This window comes from Somniosus microcephalus, chromosome 2 (genome assembly GCF_052327205.1).
Source record: "Somniosus microcephalus isolate GS21.2 chromosome 2, FLI_Smic_1.0, whole genome shotgun sequence".
Lineage (NCBI taxonomy): Eukaryota > Metazoa > Chordata > Chondrichthyes > Squaliformes > Somniosidae > Somniosus > Somniosus microcephalus.
This window is the reverse complement of record NC_140988.1, coordinates 69,494,956-69,513,175: the sequence shown is the minus strand read 5'-3', so window position 1 is coordinate 69,513,175 and position 18,220 is coordinate 69,494,956.

The window sequence follows — 18,220 nt, the reverse complement described above, 5'->3', positions numbered from 1 at the left end:
CCTCCTTAAGTACCCTAGGATGTAGATTATCAGGCCCTAGGGATTTATCGGCCTTCAATCCCGTCAATTTCCCTAACACCATTTCCCTACAAATACTGATTTCTTTCAGTTCCTCCCTCTCATCAGACCCTATGTTCTCCAACATCTCTGGAAGGCTATTTGTGTCCTCCTTTATGAAGACAGAACCAAAATATGCATTTAATTGGTCAACCATTTCTTTGTTCCCCATTATAATTTCCCCTGCTTCTGACTGCAAGGGACCTACGCTTGATTGCACTAATCTTTTTCTCTTCACATATCTATAAAAGCTCTTACAGTCAGTTTTTATGTTCCCTGCAAGCTTACTTTCATATTTTAGTTTCCCCTTCTTAATTAATCCCTTTGTCCTCCTTTGTTGAATCCTAAACTGCTCCCAATCCTCAGGGTTACCGCTTTTTTTGGCCAATTTATATGTCCTCTCCTTGGATCTTATGCTATCCCTAATTTTCCTTGTTAGCCACGGTTGAGTCACCCTTTTTGTTTTATTCTTATCCCAAACTAGGATGAACAACTTCTGTAGTTCATCCACGCTGTCTTTGAATGTTTGCCATTGCCTATCCACCGTCAACCCTTTGAGTGACATTCCCCAATCAATCCTACCCAATTCGCGCCTCATACCATCATAGTTTCCTTTATTTAAATTCAGGACCCTAGTCTCCAAGTCAACTACTTCACTCTCCATCCTAATGAAGACTTCTATCATATTATGATCGCTCTGACCCAAGGGGTCTCGTACAACAAGATTGATAATTAATCCTCTCTCATTACTATGCTAGTACTGTGCTCAATGCACAATTTTACCCTGCAGGAAGGACTGACCCTTAACGAGGCAGATGGGGAGGCAGTGGAAATGGACGGCATGGAGGCTCCCAACCCGAGTGTCACTGGGGCCAGTGGGTCATGACCCCCCGAGGAAGCCGCAGCTGCAGCAGCCATGGCGGCTAGAGAGCATTTGGATGACAATGAAAGTGGCAACATGCCTCATAAGAACACAAGAACATAAGAATTAGGAGCAGAAGTCGGCCATACGGCCCCTCGAGCCTGCTCCACCATTCACTAAGTTTATGGCTGATCTTCGATCTCAACTCCACTTTCCCACTCAATCTTCATGTCCCTTGATTACCTGTCTGCTCGCTCAGGTGGATATAAAAGGTCCTACGGTACTATTTCGAAGAAGAGCAGGGGAGTTCTCCCTGGTGTCCTGGCCAATATTTATTCCTCAATCAACATCTAAAAAACAGATTATCTGGTCATGATCACATTGCTGTTTGTGGGAGTTTGCTGTGTGGAAATTGACTGCCGCGTTCCCTACATTACAACAGTGACTCCACTTCAAAAAGTACTTCATTGGTTGTAAAGCGCTTTGGGACATCTGGTGGTCATGAAAGACACGATATAAATGCAAGACTTTCTTTCTTCTTTCTTCAATATTGGCTCAGCATACCAAGGAAGCTTGGATGCAATTTGCTGAGGAGGTCAGTTTGAGGTCGGTCTTCACACGCACCTGGGTGCAGTGTCGCAAGAGGTTTAATGATCTGTTGCGATCAGCAAAAGTGAGTATAACATCACACTTACTTTCAATCTGCCTCCCATCTCTTCTCATCCCCATCGCTCTGTATTGGTAACCTTCCCTTGCACATCCCATCTCACTCTAACATCCCTTGCACACTCACCCATCGCTCTCTTCCTTTGTACAGAATCGCGTCACTCCTTCATAGTCTCCCTCTAAACATCTATGCCATCCATTCTTTACACTCACTCCATCAATCTCTCTCAAACTCCACTTGTGTCCCTCATTACAGGAGAAGAGAGCCCACAATAAAAGGGAGAGGGGGAGGACAGGAGGAGGCCCACCATCCCTGGTGCACCTACCGAGTGCTGAGGAGGCAGCCCTGGAGATCATCAGAGGTACAGAGGAACTGGAAGTGGGGGAAGGAGAGACGGATGTAGAAGAGCAAGCTGGTGACAGAATTGATTTCCAACCCTCTGATTTAGCATTCATGAGTGACTAATATGGGAGATGATGTTCATAGAGATTGAGTGCTAAGCACCTGCACAATCGGATGTGTCTGCAACATACATTTCACTTGTCTAGCTCATGCCTATACTCCCCCATAGGACCATCGAGAGCCTCGCTCCCCACTGTCCAGGAGGAAGAGCAGGAGCACTCCTCAGAGGAACCACCAGCCTCTGGGAGTGCAGTGTCACCAGCATTCAGCGCACCCAGCACCAGCGTAGAGACGCGCACCTCGGTGGGTTTTTTGCAAGATGAATAGTGTTGGCACCTGGTGTATCACAGCTCACAAGTGAGCATCAGCAGATGTTGGGGACAGGGACAGCAGTGGATAGTCCTCGTCTGAGGATGCAGACGCTCCTAGCTCTGCTCAGCTGCATGCAAACGCTGAGTCTCTGGGGACTGCCAGCAAGAGAGCGGTGTTCGAACTTCAGGAACAAGTGCAGGAGTCTCTGACTGGGTTTGCATCCACGGTAACTGCGAGTGTGCAGAGAATAGAGGAGTCCATCTTAAACATTAGCAATGCCACGGTGAACACTTTGGGCAATCTTGGTGCCGCCATGGAAAGGGTAGCAACCTCCATGGAGGACCTAACTCGCCAGACACAAGCCAACATGGTGGCTCTTCTAGATAGATGGGCAGCTATGGAGAGGAACCAGAGGTACATGGATGTCCCAGTTATGAGGGATGTCAGTACAGAGATGGGTCCACATGGCCCCACCGATGTGCAGCAAGGTGCTCTCCAGCTACTTGCTAGCAGTGAAGTGCGGGTGACCAATGAGAGGGACAGTGGTGTTTGAGCACAAGGAAATGGGGACTCCTCTCCAAGTGCTCACACTCCCTTACCACAGCTGAGTCCTCGGTCAGAGCCACATCTGCCTGAGGCAACAGGAATGGTCGAGTCTGCCCCGCACAGCCGCAGGAGGAGCAGACTTTGGTGGGGCCCTCCAAAGCTCCCACAACCAGAGGACAGCCGCCAAAGGCGTCTAAGCAGGAGCTGCAGGGAAGTGAGTAGGCTGCCTCCACATCTGCTGAAGCCACAGGGGTCTCACAACAGAAGCACGCGTAAGAGGAAGATGTCACGTTAATTATCACAAGGGTTCTCACTTGGGTGTTATGATAGATTTATTTGTAAAGTTTCTGTTCTTTGCCAATATTGTAATAAATTGATGTAGAACGAAGGTTTGGCATCGTTGCCATCTGTGTGCTGACAATTTGAGGTGGCACAGTTTAGGGTAAGTGTGCCTTTAAAATCCAGCAATGTTGGTTACAGTGGATCGATAGTGCACAACACATACTTGCAGCCTAAACACAGAATATGACCCCTGACATAAGAAAGCCACGAGGCACTTGGTCTAAGTATTAAACAAGGTTTTAATCAACTGTTTTTCATCATGTAGATCTAGTTGTGTCCTTCACTAGTTCCTGTTAAAGAATGTCCTTAGCAAGCTGGGCCCATGCCTGAGTATTTATACTCTCCCTGGACAGCGCCACCAGCAGGCCGCCCAGTATCATTTCATAAGTCATTTCCACATGAATGACAAGATTCATGTCATTCTTCCCACCTGAAAGAAGGAATCCAGCGGCTTCCTTCTACCGAATTAATCGGACTAAGAATAGACGCAGTCGTTTGGATCTCCATTGGAGGCTGGAAGGCACATCTCCTCAGACCATGTTTTGGTCCCTGGGTCACTTGGTCTATACCGGCGGGCCGGCAGAGTCCATGTCACCTTGATCGACCTGAGGGGGATTGGGGAGATAGTGGCTCCGGGTGCGAGCCCCCACCGGCGCAGAGCTGGCTTCACCCTGCTCAGTAGTCGGTGACTGACCGGCGTCTTGGCTTTGGGTGGCCATCCAGCTCTGTTCCCCGGGTTGATCCGGCGGAATAGCTGGCAGATCCCTTGACATCCCAGGTAGGGCATCATACTCAGAGGAGCGCAGGGTATCGGTGTCATTAATACGGATCCCACTATTGATCGGGTCCATGGGATCGGTTGGGCAGGGAGCCAGATCCCAAAGTGACACTGTGGATTCCTGGCCATCAATTTCCATTTCAATTTTATTTGTCACATAACCAAATACAACAAGTGAAATCCAGTCAGTGAAATGCTTTTTTCTTAACGAGCCGAGCACACCAATCAGCAAAGGACACTTAGCTGCCTGGTACGCACGGAGCCCACAAGGATGGCAGCCATCTTCATCGGCGCCATCACAATAGGGTCCGCTCTCGCCTCGCTCCGCCTTTCCCGCACTCCTGCCCGACAATCTTCAGCCGCCGTGGTACCGACGTCCCGGGGCCTGCTTCTCCCTGGCTCTCCTTCCACCCAGTCTGGCCTCCAAGCCTCCAGTGGCGTCCGACCTTCCAGGGCCTGCTTTTCCCGACCTCGGTACGCTGGACGCATTCCCTCCTACCGGTTCGACCTCAGAGCCTCCCGACGAGGAGCTGTCGGCCGTCGTGCTACAGTGGGTCATCGTGGCCTCCATCGCTGCTTCTGCTGACTCACCGCCGACTCTTTCTTTCTAGAGGGACTCTTTTTGCCTGAATACCATTCAATAAAGAACCAATGCAAAACCAAAGGTAGCATTGCCATGAAACCAAAATACAGCCAGTCATATAGCTCTGGTGATTCCTCACATTTACGACAAATCTTCAGAGCATCTGTTCTTTCCCCTCTTGGGCATACCCCACAGTCTCCATATTGCAGCTGACTACCATTTAGGCTTTCTGTTATTTGCTTTCCACAGTTTAATCCAGGGCACATTAAATCAACATCCATAGTGAGAACCAGTGGCGGCCGCTCCACAGACTCCGACACGGCGAACCCGGGGCATTCCACACCGGAACACTACCGGCGTCTCTCACCGCCTGCTTCCGGTTATGGCGGCAGTGACCTTTGCCCTTACCCCGCGAACCTTAGTCGGGCGTTCGCGAGCCGAGTCCGTTAACCCCCCGGGCCCGCGAGCCGAGTCTGTTAACCCCGGGCCCACGAGCCGAGTCCGTTAACCCCCCGGGCCCGTGAGCCGATTCAGTTAACCCCGGGCCCCCAGCAGGGTATCGCACATGCGCGTACGTGGATTGACATCCGTCTGTTCCACTTCGTCAATGAGGGGATCACTCTTAGAGGATTGGATGAATTTTTGGAGCAGCATGTGGCAAGGAGCTGCCAGCCATAATGGTAGGGACGTCCCATGAGTGGAGCGATGCTGGAACCTGAAGAATCGTTCGTGAGGAGTAGCATTGGTGGATGTAGAAAGAAGAGACCTGATGAAATGCAACGTGTCAGGGAGCGTAGTTTCCCACTGCTGGTCTGATAGGTTGTGTGACCTCAGTGTAAGACGAACAGCATTCCAAACAATGGCATTGTATCTCTCATCCTGTCCATTTCCAATAGGATGATATGGTGTCATTTTACTTGTGGCGATTCCCCGTTGGGAAAGATAACTTTTGAGTTTGCTTGACATGAAGGAGGGACCCTAATTAGAGTGGATGAAATTGGCCATACCACAAAGGGAAAAGACCTGATCGAGGCATTGGATCACTGTTGAAGTAAGCATATTGGGACAGGGGAAACAAAGGGAAAGCATGAATATTCGTCCACCATAGTAAGCAAGTAGGTGTTTCGCGTTGAGGAAGGCAATGGTCCTTTAAAGTCAATGCTGAGTCACTGCATAGGCTTTGTAGCATGTAGGAGCGAGCCAACCGACGGACGGAAGAATTTTAATTCTGCGCAAATTCTACAAGTGGAGCATGTTCTTTTCACGTCTTCCGTAGAAAATGGGAGATTTTTAGATCGCACAAAGTGCAACATACGGGTAACTCCAGGATGGCACAAGTCAGTGTGAAGATCCGTAAGAGTTGAAGTTGACATGGAAGAGCAGAATGCATGTGTGAGGGTATCTGGGGCCACATTCTCTTTGCCGGGTCGATAATGTATGGTGTAGCCAAAGGCAGCCAATTCCATCCTCCAGATTTGTATTTTGTTATTCTTGACATTAGTGCGTTTCCGGTTATCCAGCATAAAGGCCACAGAGCGCTGATCAGTTATGAGCGTGAAATGGCGACGAGCAAGAAAATGACTCCATTTACATACTGCTTCGATGATAGCCATAGCCTCCTTCTCGACAGGATGATAATGGAGCTCGCTACCCTGCAAAGTTCTGGACAGAAATGCAACGGGTCAACCACCTTGATTCAAGGTAGCCGAGATCGCCACCTCCGATGCATAGCACTCGACCACGAAAGGGAGATTTTCATCGATGGAATGAAGCGTGGCTTTTTCCAATTGTTGCTTGGGGAGGTCGAAAGCTGAAATAGCCATCACGTCCAATGGAAATGACTTCGTGTGAAGCAGGGGCTGGATCTTGTCGGAAAAGTGGGGTTTCCACTTCGCATAATAGGCGAACATGCCGAGGGCCCGACGAAGAGAGCCGAGATTCATAGGAGGAGGGAGCTCCTGAAGCGGACGAAGTCGCTCCAGATCTGGTTTGATGACACCATTGCCCACCCAGTAGCCAAGGATGTTGACTGATGGTACTGATTTCACAGATTTGGACTCATTTAAGGTTAAGTTGCTGTAGTGTTTTGATAGCGGAGTAATAGTTTACACGGTCTTCGATATAGTCAAACACATGAGGGATACATAATTGGTAAGCATTTGTAACTTATTAGGAACATTCTCACCACACTCCTCAAGAAAGTTGCTGAAGGTAGGATACCTTAGCAGCTGTAAGTGAATTCGGGTCCAGGTCAAGATGGGCGGGTCTGAGTAGTTTCTCCATGATGGATTGATTACTACGTCCGAGTTACCTTTTACAGTTTGAATCATAGCTGTCTGTTCCCAAATCACTCAGAGCGTGGAGCGGGTTGCAGTTGATTAAATTGACGTAAGAAAACTCCTAGGCTTTAATCAACTGTTTTTCAACATGGAGATCTAGTTGTGTCCTTCACTAGTTCCTGTTAAAGAATGTCCTGAGCAAGCTGGGCCCATGCCCGAGTATTTATACATTCCCTGGACAGGGCCACCAGCAGGCTGCCCAGTATCATTTCATAAGTCATTTCCACATGAATGACAAGATTCATGTCACCCCCCAAATTAGTCAATCACTAACCTCACAGATTTCTAAATGACAAGATTAGAGAGTGCAGCTTTTACACTACAGTTGCAGCTGTGAAGTCTCCAGCTTCCTGGTGTTCATGCCACACATACCTAGCATGTTGTTGGAACGTCGTGAAACCTGACCCAAAAGCTGGAAAATCCAAAAACAGCTCTAAGCTGCCACTTAATAGACAGTTAAGTGCCTTTAATTCCTTTCCCGTCGCTTGGTGTCGGGTCCGTTTGCAAATCGGAGACCCGACACTCGGGAAAGTTGCAAGGAGGCGGGATCACGGTGGGTTCCGAACCCGCCGTCAATCATTGCGAATTTAACCTCTGACCCGCCTCCAATCCTACCCTTTGAGCACCAGCAAAATTCTGGCCAACCTGCCTATATCCCTTTGTGCTCTCCTCACAGCTTACTTTCCCTCCTGGCTTTGTATCGTCAACAAACTTGGATACATTACAGTCAGTCACTTCATCCAAGTCATTAATTGAAACTGTAAATAACTGAGGCCCAAGCACTGACCCTTGCGGCACCCCACTAGCTACAGCCTGCAAACCTGAAAATTACCCATTTGTCCCTACTCTCTGTTTTCTGTCTGTTAACCAATCCTCTATCCATGCTAATATATTACCCTAACCACATGAGCCCTTATCTTGTGTGACAACCTTTTATGTGGCATCTTTTCAAATGCCCTTTGTAAATACAAATATACTACACCAACTGGTTCCCCTTTATCTACGCTGCTAGATACATCCTCAAAAAACTCTAATAAATTTGTTAAACACAATTGCCCTTTCATAAAACCATGCTGACTTTTCCTAATTATATTATGATTTTCTAAATGCCCTGTTACCACTTCCTTAATAATGAATTCCAGCATTTTCCTGATGACTGACGTCAGTCTAACTGGTCTGTAGTTCCCTGTTTTCTCTCTCCTTCCTTTCTTGAACAGCGGGGTTACATTTGCTACTGTCAAATCCGCTATGACCAATCTAGAATCTAGGGAATTTTGAAATGTAAGGGGGCATCTTTTAACTGATTTAAGGTAATTTCCCTGGTCTTGCAGCCTTTGCCTGCACGCTGACCAATTCCAATCTTTTACCTGGTTTACGGTAATTCACCTGGTCAGGCAGCCTGCTGCTACACTGTAAACCAAATTCCAATAAACCAATTTTCAAACAGCGGTTTCAAATCGCTACCCCACCTTCCAGTTCTGACTGAAGGGCTTATAATTAATGATATTAAAACGGACAAATGGTCTGGATGAAAGAAAATCAAGCTTTATTAACTAAAAGAAACTTTAATCAAATATAAAACTATACCACACGAACACAGTAAATTACAGTAAAATTGCTTAAATGGAGGAAGGCAGATGGCAAAAATGAGGGGTAAGTGGCTACAATGTTGATTTAACAATCTTAGCAATATCCCTTTAATTACCACCCCTAACTCCTTACTAGGTTGCCTTGCTGAGGAGTCAGAAACCCTGCTCACCTGGGGTCCAGCGAAGTAAGAGCTAAGAGAGAGAGATAGCTTCTCAGGAGCCAGCTTTATACCTGGAAAAGTCTGTCTGCAAAATTCGCACCCAAAGTTCCAATACACAAGAGAAACGCTGATGATTGGTTGATTCAAAGTGGTTGGAATGGGTTAATGTGTCTGCACTGTGGGGCCAAAATGTTCCCGCCCACATCCGGAGCTCACCTGGGCTAAAACAAAAGGGAATGCAACTGCCCTATTTTCCAGAATGATGGGTGATTCAAACCTATTCAATGCTTAAACTGTTGCATATCAAAATCCGTTCCACAGTTTCAATGTGCCTCATTGACTGTGAGTGCTTTGAATTGCTGTGTAAACAGAAGCAGTTTCAATCGATTGTCCTGCGGTTGGTCTCAAGTGGGCTGTAATCCCTTATGTCAATAAGCAACTTCAAGTGCTTAGAAGGGAACCTCCCTTTGATTGGCAGGTCTTTGACTGCCACTGTATCCTCCCACTTTTTCACACAGACAACTCGAGCTGCTTCTTTGTCCTTTTGCCATGCTTTCTCTGCCATTTTAAAATCTTTTGTGATTGCCCAAACTCCAGGGAACAATCTTATTAATCAAAGTACTATCTTAAGGTGTGTGAATATTTTCCACGGAGCTCCTTGACTCCCGTGTTGTCCACATTCTTTCCATCTCAGAGCAGTCTTTTGTGGTTCTAGGCACATTTTAAAACATTGTAGACAAGTCACATCCCCCAATTCTTCATCCACGATGTGGACCAATATTTTCAATCTTCAGAGAACAATAGGGGAATTTTGCAAAACCCTACAGAAAGATTATAACCAATGCATGAACTATCTCTGCAGCCACCTGTGTTAGAAACCTAGGATGTAGGCCATCAGGTCCAGGTGATTTGTCAGCATTTAGTTCCATTATTTTCTCAAGTACTTTTTTCTACTGATCTTAATTACTTTAAGTTCCTCACTTTCATTAGCCCCTTGGTTCCCCATTAATTTTTTTTAATTATTCGTTTATGGGATGTGGGCATCGCTGACAAGGCCAGCATTTATTGCCTATCCCTAATTGCCATTGAGAAGGTGGTGGTGAGCCGCCTTCTTGAATCGCTGCAGTCCATGTAGTGAAGGTACTCTCACAGTGCTGTTAGGTAGGGAGTTCCAGGATTTTGACCCAGCGACGATGAAGGATTGGCAATATACTTCTAAGTCAGGATGGTGTGTGACTTGGAGGGGAACTTGGAGGTGGTGGTGTTCCCATGTGTCTGCTGCCCTTGCCCTTCTAGGTGGAAGAGGTCACGGGTTTGGGAGGTGCTGTCAAAGAAACCTTGGCGAGTTGCTGCAGTGCATCTTGTAGATGGCACACACTGCAGCCATGGTATGCCTGTGGTGGAGGGAGTGAATGTTTAAGGTGGTGGATGGGGTGCCAATCAAACGGGTTGCTTTGTCCTGGATGATGTCGAGCTTCTTGAGTGTTGTTGGAGCTGCACTCATCTAGGCAAGTAGAGAGTATTCCATCACACTCCTTACTTGTGCCTTGTAGATGGTGGAGTCAGGAGGTGAGACATTCACCGCAGAATACCTAGCTTCTGACCTGCTCTTGTTGCTTTTTGTGCCTTCTACTTTGAAGACATAAGAAATATTTGTTTGAAGTCCTTGCCATTTCCTTATTCCCCATTATAATTTTTCCTGTCTCAGCCTCTAAGGAACGAATGCTTACCTTTTGCTGCTCTTCCCTTTAACATAATTGTAGAAGCGCTTACAATTTGTTTTTATATTTCTTGCTAGTTTACTCTCATATTCTTTTTATCAATTTTTTGGTCATCCTTTGCTAGTTTCTAAATCTTTCCAAATCCTCAGGTTTACCACTATTCTTTGCAACATTATAAGCCTCTTCTTTTAATCTAATACTATCCTTAACTTCTTTAGTTAGCCACGGATGGATCACTTTTCTCATCGGGTTTTTATTCCTCAATGTAATGTTTATTCGTTGTGAATTTTGGAATATTTCTTTAAATATTTGCCACTGCTTATCTACTGACATACCTTTGAATCTAATTTCCCAATCTACCTTAGCCAACTTGCCCTAATACCAATACAGATTCGTGCAGCTTATGAGCACTGGCATACACTGCTTGGGGTGATTTGTCTTTTTCAATGTTGCGCATTGAATGTGAAGATAAAACTTCTGTGGTGTGGCAGATGAATATGCTTTATCATTGTAACACTGGAGCCTGTAAGACATAACTCGCTTTCTGAGTCCCTGTAAGACAGGGTAGACATCAGGCCTAGCTTGATGACAACTGAGACATGGACATCCAGAAATGAGATAAAAGTTGATTGCGGCGCATGGCAAGTACCTGGAATTTGCATTTTGAAGAAGAGCAGGGGAGTTCTCCCCATCGTCATGACCAATCTTTATCCCTCAGCCAACACCACTACAAAACAAATGATCCAGTTATTAAGTCATTGCTGTTTGTGGGAGCTCGATGTCAGCAAATTGGCTGCCACATTTCCGATATTACAAGTGACTGCTCTTCAAAAGTACTTAATTTGCTGTAAAGCTTTTTTGGGCGTCCTGAGGTCAGGAAAGGCACTATATAAATGAAGTCTTTCTTTTTGTATTGGGATGTATGCAAATTAAATAATCTAAGTTTTAGATCAAACTATTTCTGCAAATTTTATACGGTGATACTTTTTTCCACCTAATGGAGCATCTTTTCAGTTAAAGATGAAGAAAATGAGTTGCTTTCCAGTATAAACTTTAATCATCCTTATCTGTATGTATGGCAAGGGCACTGGGCTCTACAACGGAAGATATAAATATCTGCATAGAAGAATAGTTAAAACACTGCATGTCAATTTGTCGGAGCAATAAATGATTTAACCAGGATTTTTTTTTATCATTTTGTATAAAAGTTCTGCCTTATAGTGGATTATATATTTATCTCACTTTCTTAATGGTTACATCTACCAAGGTTAGATTTTGCATTTTAAGTTGTGACTGTAATTCAGCACACAGAAAGCTCCTAATTTAGTGAAACTGGAACTAAACCTAACTACATAACTGAAATCTAATTATAATTGCAGGATAATTAATAGGCAATTTGAGAAAATACCTTTGTGTGTACTTAGTTTTGTTGCTGGGATCTTTATTTGAATATACTTTTATGAACCAGTTTTATGTTTTAAGCACTGATTGTAGGCTGAGCATGTCACTTATCTAGTTGAATATCTCCAACACTGGGGGCTGAACGAGTGGGTTCAGGGGGGCCTGCGTAGCAGGTTGCCATCACGAACTTGCCATCAGAGCGCTCTCCGCTATGTGTTTAACTGAACTCGATCAATTGACTGACTCATGTGTGTGGTGTATGTAACCGTTCCACCTTCAAGAGAACTATTTTAAGAGATGCACTACTTTATCTTGGCTGCTGTATACTGTAATACCGGTGGTGACCACACCGGTATATAAGTGCTGTGTAATGATTTATTGGGCAGTTCAGCCCGGACCTTCGACTAGTAAAGACCTGTTAAAAGTTACTCTTGTGGTCTGTGTAGTAATTCTCATTATAACACACAGACTTAACAGTGGCGACGAGTACGATCATACCCTGCGGCAGAGATATATCCAAGGCAGTTTAACGGGCGTCGAGAAGAGGCATCCGCCCTCATCATTCTGCTGAGAAAAGACTTGGGTCTGCAGAGCAAAGGAAGAATTCTGACACGACGCCTTCCATCAGCAACAGGCAGTGATCATCCCTTCTATCACGGTGGTGGGTAAGCCGATCAGCGACGAGCAGCAAGTCGGCCACGTTGGCTGTGAAGTAGGGGAGGGAAAAACGGAGGATATAAGGGCAGAGAACTCGACCACGGCCGGGGAAAAGAGCCGGACAGAAGTCGGGGCCAGAGGCGCTGAGACTGGGGCAGCGTAAGACACGGGAGCCGCGGTGAATGCAAACGCAGCCGGTGTGTAAAAGACCGGGCTGCAAGCGGGCTGGGAGACGCAACAGCGTCGAGAGAGAGCTCGACCGCGACCGGTGAAAAAGGCCGGGCAGCTACCGAGGCCGTGAGGCGCAGCGACCGGGTCAGCGTAAGGCGCGGGAGAAAATAATTTTTTTTTTTTTAAAAACGCGGAGAACTCAGCCGCAGCCGGGGGAAAGGACCGGACTGCAAGAGGGGCTGGGAGGCACGATTTGAAAACCGCTGGGGAGGGCGAATGCAGCAATACAGCAATCGCCATTACAGCCAGCGGGGGAGAAAGGCAAACGCGGGAAGCCGCCATTTTCGTAGGCGGGGGAAGAAGACAAGCGCGGGAAACCGCCATTTTGAAAAAAAAAAATAAAAGAAAAATTTCTTTTTGTTTCTCAAGAAGATTGCGAGGGTGCCTAAGCGTGGTAACATCAACGATTTCGATCCCGATGTTGAAGATTGGGCCACGTATGTAGAACGCATAGAGATATATTGTAAGGTGAATAAAATATCAGATGAAGATAAAGCACTAACCTTACTAAACTCAATGGGTGCGAAGACATACGGGCTATTGAAGCATCTTCTATCACCAGCTAAACCGGCGGATCAGACTTTCGCTAAAATTGTTGCTGTCCTGAAAAATCATTTGAACCCCACACCGCTGATGTTAGCGGAACGATTTAAATTTTATGCGAGAACGCAACTGAAAGAGGAAAGCAACGCGGAGTATTTAATTGAACTGCGTAAGCTAGCGAAATACTGTCAGTTTGGGGAAAGCCTGACAGAGGCACTGAGAGACAAATTCGTGTGTGGATTGTCGAAAGAAGGAACACAAAAGCGGCTGCTTGAAGAGAATGATCTTACACTTGATAAGGCTGTCACTGTTGCAGCATCGCACGAAGCCGCAGCGAGAGGCACTGCGGAAATGCAGCTGAAGGCAGCGGTACTCAGCGTAGATCAAATGGCTTTGGGTACAACGAAATGTTATCGTTGTGGAAAGACAACACACGATCAGAACCAATGCTGGTTTAAAAACCAGGAATGTAGAAAATGTAGCAAGCTTGGTCACATAGCTAAAGTATGCCTGTCAGGAAAGAAGACCAGCAACAAAAAGTCACCGCAGGAAAAGTGCAGAAAGGTACATAAGGTGGCTGAGAAGAGTTCGGATGAACAGAATTCGGATTCAGACTCCAACAGCAAGGAACTGGGTAGTCTGAGAATTCACAACGTGAGTAAGGAAGCTGACCGACAAACTATCTGGGTCACACTGCAGATAGCAGGAGTCCAAGTGAAGATGGAATTGGACACCGGATCGGTGTTGACGGTCATGAATAAGCAAGATTACAAAAGGTTATTCACACATATTCCCCAAGAGATACGGAGATAGTATTGCAGACATACACGGGGCAAAGAGTATACCCCATCGGAAAGATAAAAGTCAAGGTGATACACAAGGGCAAAGAACACCAAGGAATGGACATATATGTACTACCTGAGGGAGGTCCACCACTTCTGGGACGGGAGTGGATCAGGAAAATAAATATGGACTGGCACTCCCTAAAAGCAATAACGGTAGATTCCGGAAAAAAAAAAGATGTCAAACCTGAACGATTGTCCAGAATATTGGATGAGGCTAAAGAGGTGTTCCAACAGGGACTGGGAACACTGAGAGGAATTAAGGCAAAAATCAAGATTGCAGAACATGCAAACCCAAAATTTTTCAAAGCCAGACCTTATGCGATACAACCTGCTGTGGAAGCTGAGCTGGAAGGGCTAGAACGTTCAGGAGTACTGTCTAAGGTGGACTGGAGTGAGTGGGCCACGCCCATTGTTCCCGTCATGAAGTGTTCATCGAGTAACAAGCCAGGGGAACCGGGGAAGGTCCGCATCTGTGGAGACTTCAAGATCACAGTTAATCCGGTGCTTCACACGGTGCAATATCCGCTTCCGCGGATTGAGGATATCTTTGCTTCATTGTCTGGCGGGAAATACTTCACCAAGATAGACCTGGCGCAAGCGTACTTACAGATGGAAGTTGAGGAAGAGTCGCGCCAGTATCTCACAATCAACACGCACAGAGGCTTGTATCGATATAATAGACTGGTTTTTGGAGTGGCTTCGGCTCCAGCAATTTGGCAGAGGGCCATGGAGCAGGTATTACAGGGAATTCCAAACACTCAATGTTACTTGGACGATATCCTGATTACAGGAGATGACGATGAGGAACACCTTGCAAATTTGAAACTGGTGCTCACCAGATTGAAGGAATATGGACTTCGAGTTAATCGGCAGAAATGTGAGTTCTTTCAGAAACGGATCTCGTACTGTGGTCATGTCATTGACCAGGAGGGGCTGCACAAGTCACCTGACAAGATCGAAGCTGTTGTGAAGGCTCCCGCTCCGGAAAATGTGTCCCAGTTGAGGTCGTTCCTAGGGTTGATTAACTATTACCATAAGTTTCTGCCAAATCTATCCACGGTGCTGCACCCGCTGAATGCTCTTTTGCAGAAAGAAGTACCATGGAAGTGGAGCGAGGACTGTAAGAAGGCCTTTCGCAAAAGCAAGGCATTGATCACCTTCATGGCTCATTTCAACCCAACGCTACCTATTCGTTTAGCTTGTGATGCTTCTCCTTATGGTATTGGAGCAGTACTCTCACACAAGTTGCCAAATGGCTTGGAAAGGCCAGTCGCATTTGCATCCAGATCATTGTCCTCCGCTGAGCGCAACTATGCTCAGATAGATAGGGAGGCTCTCAGTCTGGTGTGGGGAGTAAAGAAGTTTAATCATTACCTGCAGGGCCAGAAGTTTACACTGCTGACAGACCACCAGCCGTTGGTATCCATATTCAACCCTAAAAAGGGCGTTTCCATTATGACAGCGCAAAGGCTACAGAGGTGGTCCCTTTTCCTAGGGGCACACCAATATGACATAGAATACAAAGGATCAAAACAGCATGGGAATGCTGACGGTTTATTGCGCCTACCGTTGCCAACGGTAGAAGAGACGCCTACAGTGGACCCAGTGGAGATGTTCCACTCAACCATAGTGGAATGTCTACCAGTAACAAATTCTACCATTGAAAAGGAAACGAGAAATGACCCGACTCTCTCACGAGTCTATGATTTAACGGTGAAGGGATGGCCAGCACATGACGAACCATTGTTGCCAGCATTCTCGCAAAGAAGAGAACAGCTGTCAGTGTGCCGAGGAACCTTGATGTGTGGATCCAGAGTGGTGATTCCACCCAAACTTCAGCATAAAGTGCTAAAGGAGCTTCACGAGGGGCATCTGGGTGGAGTGAAAATGAAGAACCTAGCCAGAGCATTTGTGTGTAGGCCAGGTATCGATGGAGACATCGAAGAAATGACCAAGAGCTGTCTAGGATGCCAGAAGGTCCAAAACGCCCCACCCCAAGCCCCTCTACATCCATGGGAGTGGCCACCATCTCCATGGCAAAGGGTACATATTGACTTTGCTGGTCCATTTATGGACTCAATGTTCTTAATCGCGGTGGATGCACACTCCAAGTGGCCGGAGGTAATAAAGATGTCCTCCACCACCACGGAAAAAACCATCACAGTATTAAGGACCATATTTGCCAGGAATGGGCTGCCGGAACAGATCTGTTCTGATAATGGACCACAATTTGTGTCCGAAGAATTCAGGAAGTTCTTAAAAAACAATGGGGTTAAGCACTACACGTCCGCCCCATACCACCCCGCCACCAATGGATTAGATGAAAGGTTTGTCCAGACCTTCAAGAAGGCCATAAAGGCCATGGGTAATGAAGACATAAATCTACAACATAAGGTAGATAACTTCTTGTTTGCGTACAGGAATGCAACACATGCGGTTACAAACCAAACTCCCGCCATGATGTTTTTCAACAGAAGACTAAGATGCCGGCTGGATTTGATCAAGCCAAACATCAGAAGGGACGTAGAGAACCGGCAATTTCAAGGCATGAATGCAAGGCCAACTAGAACCTTCCAGATAGGTCAACAAGTTTTGGCCCGGGACTACAGTACCGAGAAATGGCAGCCTGGAACTATTTGCACACGACTAGGACCGCTGATGTATACCGTGGACATTGGTGAAAGCATAATAAGGCGCCATGCTGACCAGATCATAGAGTCATCCGAAAAGGGACAATCTACACCACAACTTTATACGCCTAATGATGAAGCAGAGATACCCATAGTATCTACCTCCGATCCGGTGATACTGGAACAAGATGAACCCGACACTGGCATTCAAGCCGAATCGACCTTGCCAAAAGAACCTACTACACCACCGAAAACTACTACACCACCGAGGCGTTATCCGGACCGAGTCAGGAAGCCTCCAGAGAGACTGAATCTGTGAACTGTTTTTACAGGAAGTTGTGTATATATGTTATTAGGTTATGTTTAATGGGGAATATATACTGTTAAGCTAAAATGGGAGGATTGTGGTGTATGTAACCGTTCCACCTTTAAGAGAACTATTTTAAGAGATGCACTACTTTATCTTGGCTGCTGTATACTGTAATACCGGTGGTGACCACACCGGTATATAAGTGCTGTGTAATGATTTATTGGGCAGTTCAGCCCGGACCTTCGACTAGTAAAGACCTGTTAAAAGTTACTCTTGTGGTCTGTGTAGTAATTCTCATTATAACACACAGACTTAACAATGTGGGTTCCCCAGCCAATTAACTGGATCGGGTCTGATGACATCATGGATGACGTTCCTTCAGCTCGCCTATTTAAAGGAGCCTTGCACACATCAGAGTTGAAGGTTGTTGTAGGAGGGGCTGAGGTGGTTGTGAGCGGTGCCTGTCACTGTTACATCCAATACTTTGACTGTGAGGGTGCAAGCATTTATGGACATGTCTACTTGCAACACCAAAGTTCTGATTGGTCCCCTTGGCTGACAAGTCCTGATTGCTGATTGGTCCCTTTGGAGGACAAGACACACCCAGCAGTTTCACTGGAATGAATAGATCCTGCCTGCCTACGTAATCAGTTACTTTGCAAAGTGTAATTCAAGCCATTCTGACTGCCAGGATCCAGACAGAACAGAGCTCACATAGAATAGGGCTCACCCTTGCGGGTTAAGACATTCTCCCACCCCCTGCCCAAGTTCCTGACCTCCTCCCCACCCCCCAAAATGAGTTTCTGACCTCGCCCCGCCCAAGTTTAAGACCTCCTCCTCCCCCACCCCAGCAAGGTTACTGACCTTCTCCCCCTGCCCAAGTTTCTCACTGCCGCCCACCCCGGATTCCTGTCCTTCTTCCCACAACAAGTTCCCCCATCCCATAGATGGGGCAATGTTTGTGGGTCACAGATTGTTAACAGGCTTATTGGATGTGAAGTGAATAGTGACAGTGTCGTGACTTGCAGATTTCGTCCAGCCCAATGAGGTCAGTTGTCACACAGATGCCGAGCTTTCCGAGAAATCAACCAGGTCTGGAGGAGGAGAGGGAGAACATGGTGCGGGTGTAAAGAGGGTGGGTTTGGAAGAACGTGCTCCGTCTTACCATCTGGGTCATGTTCTTGCTCTCATTCCACCCCCTCCCCCACTTTAGAGTTGGATCACGTTCTTCGCCCATCACAACT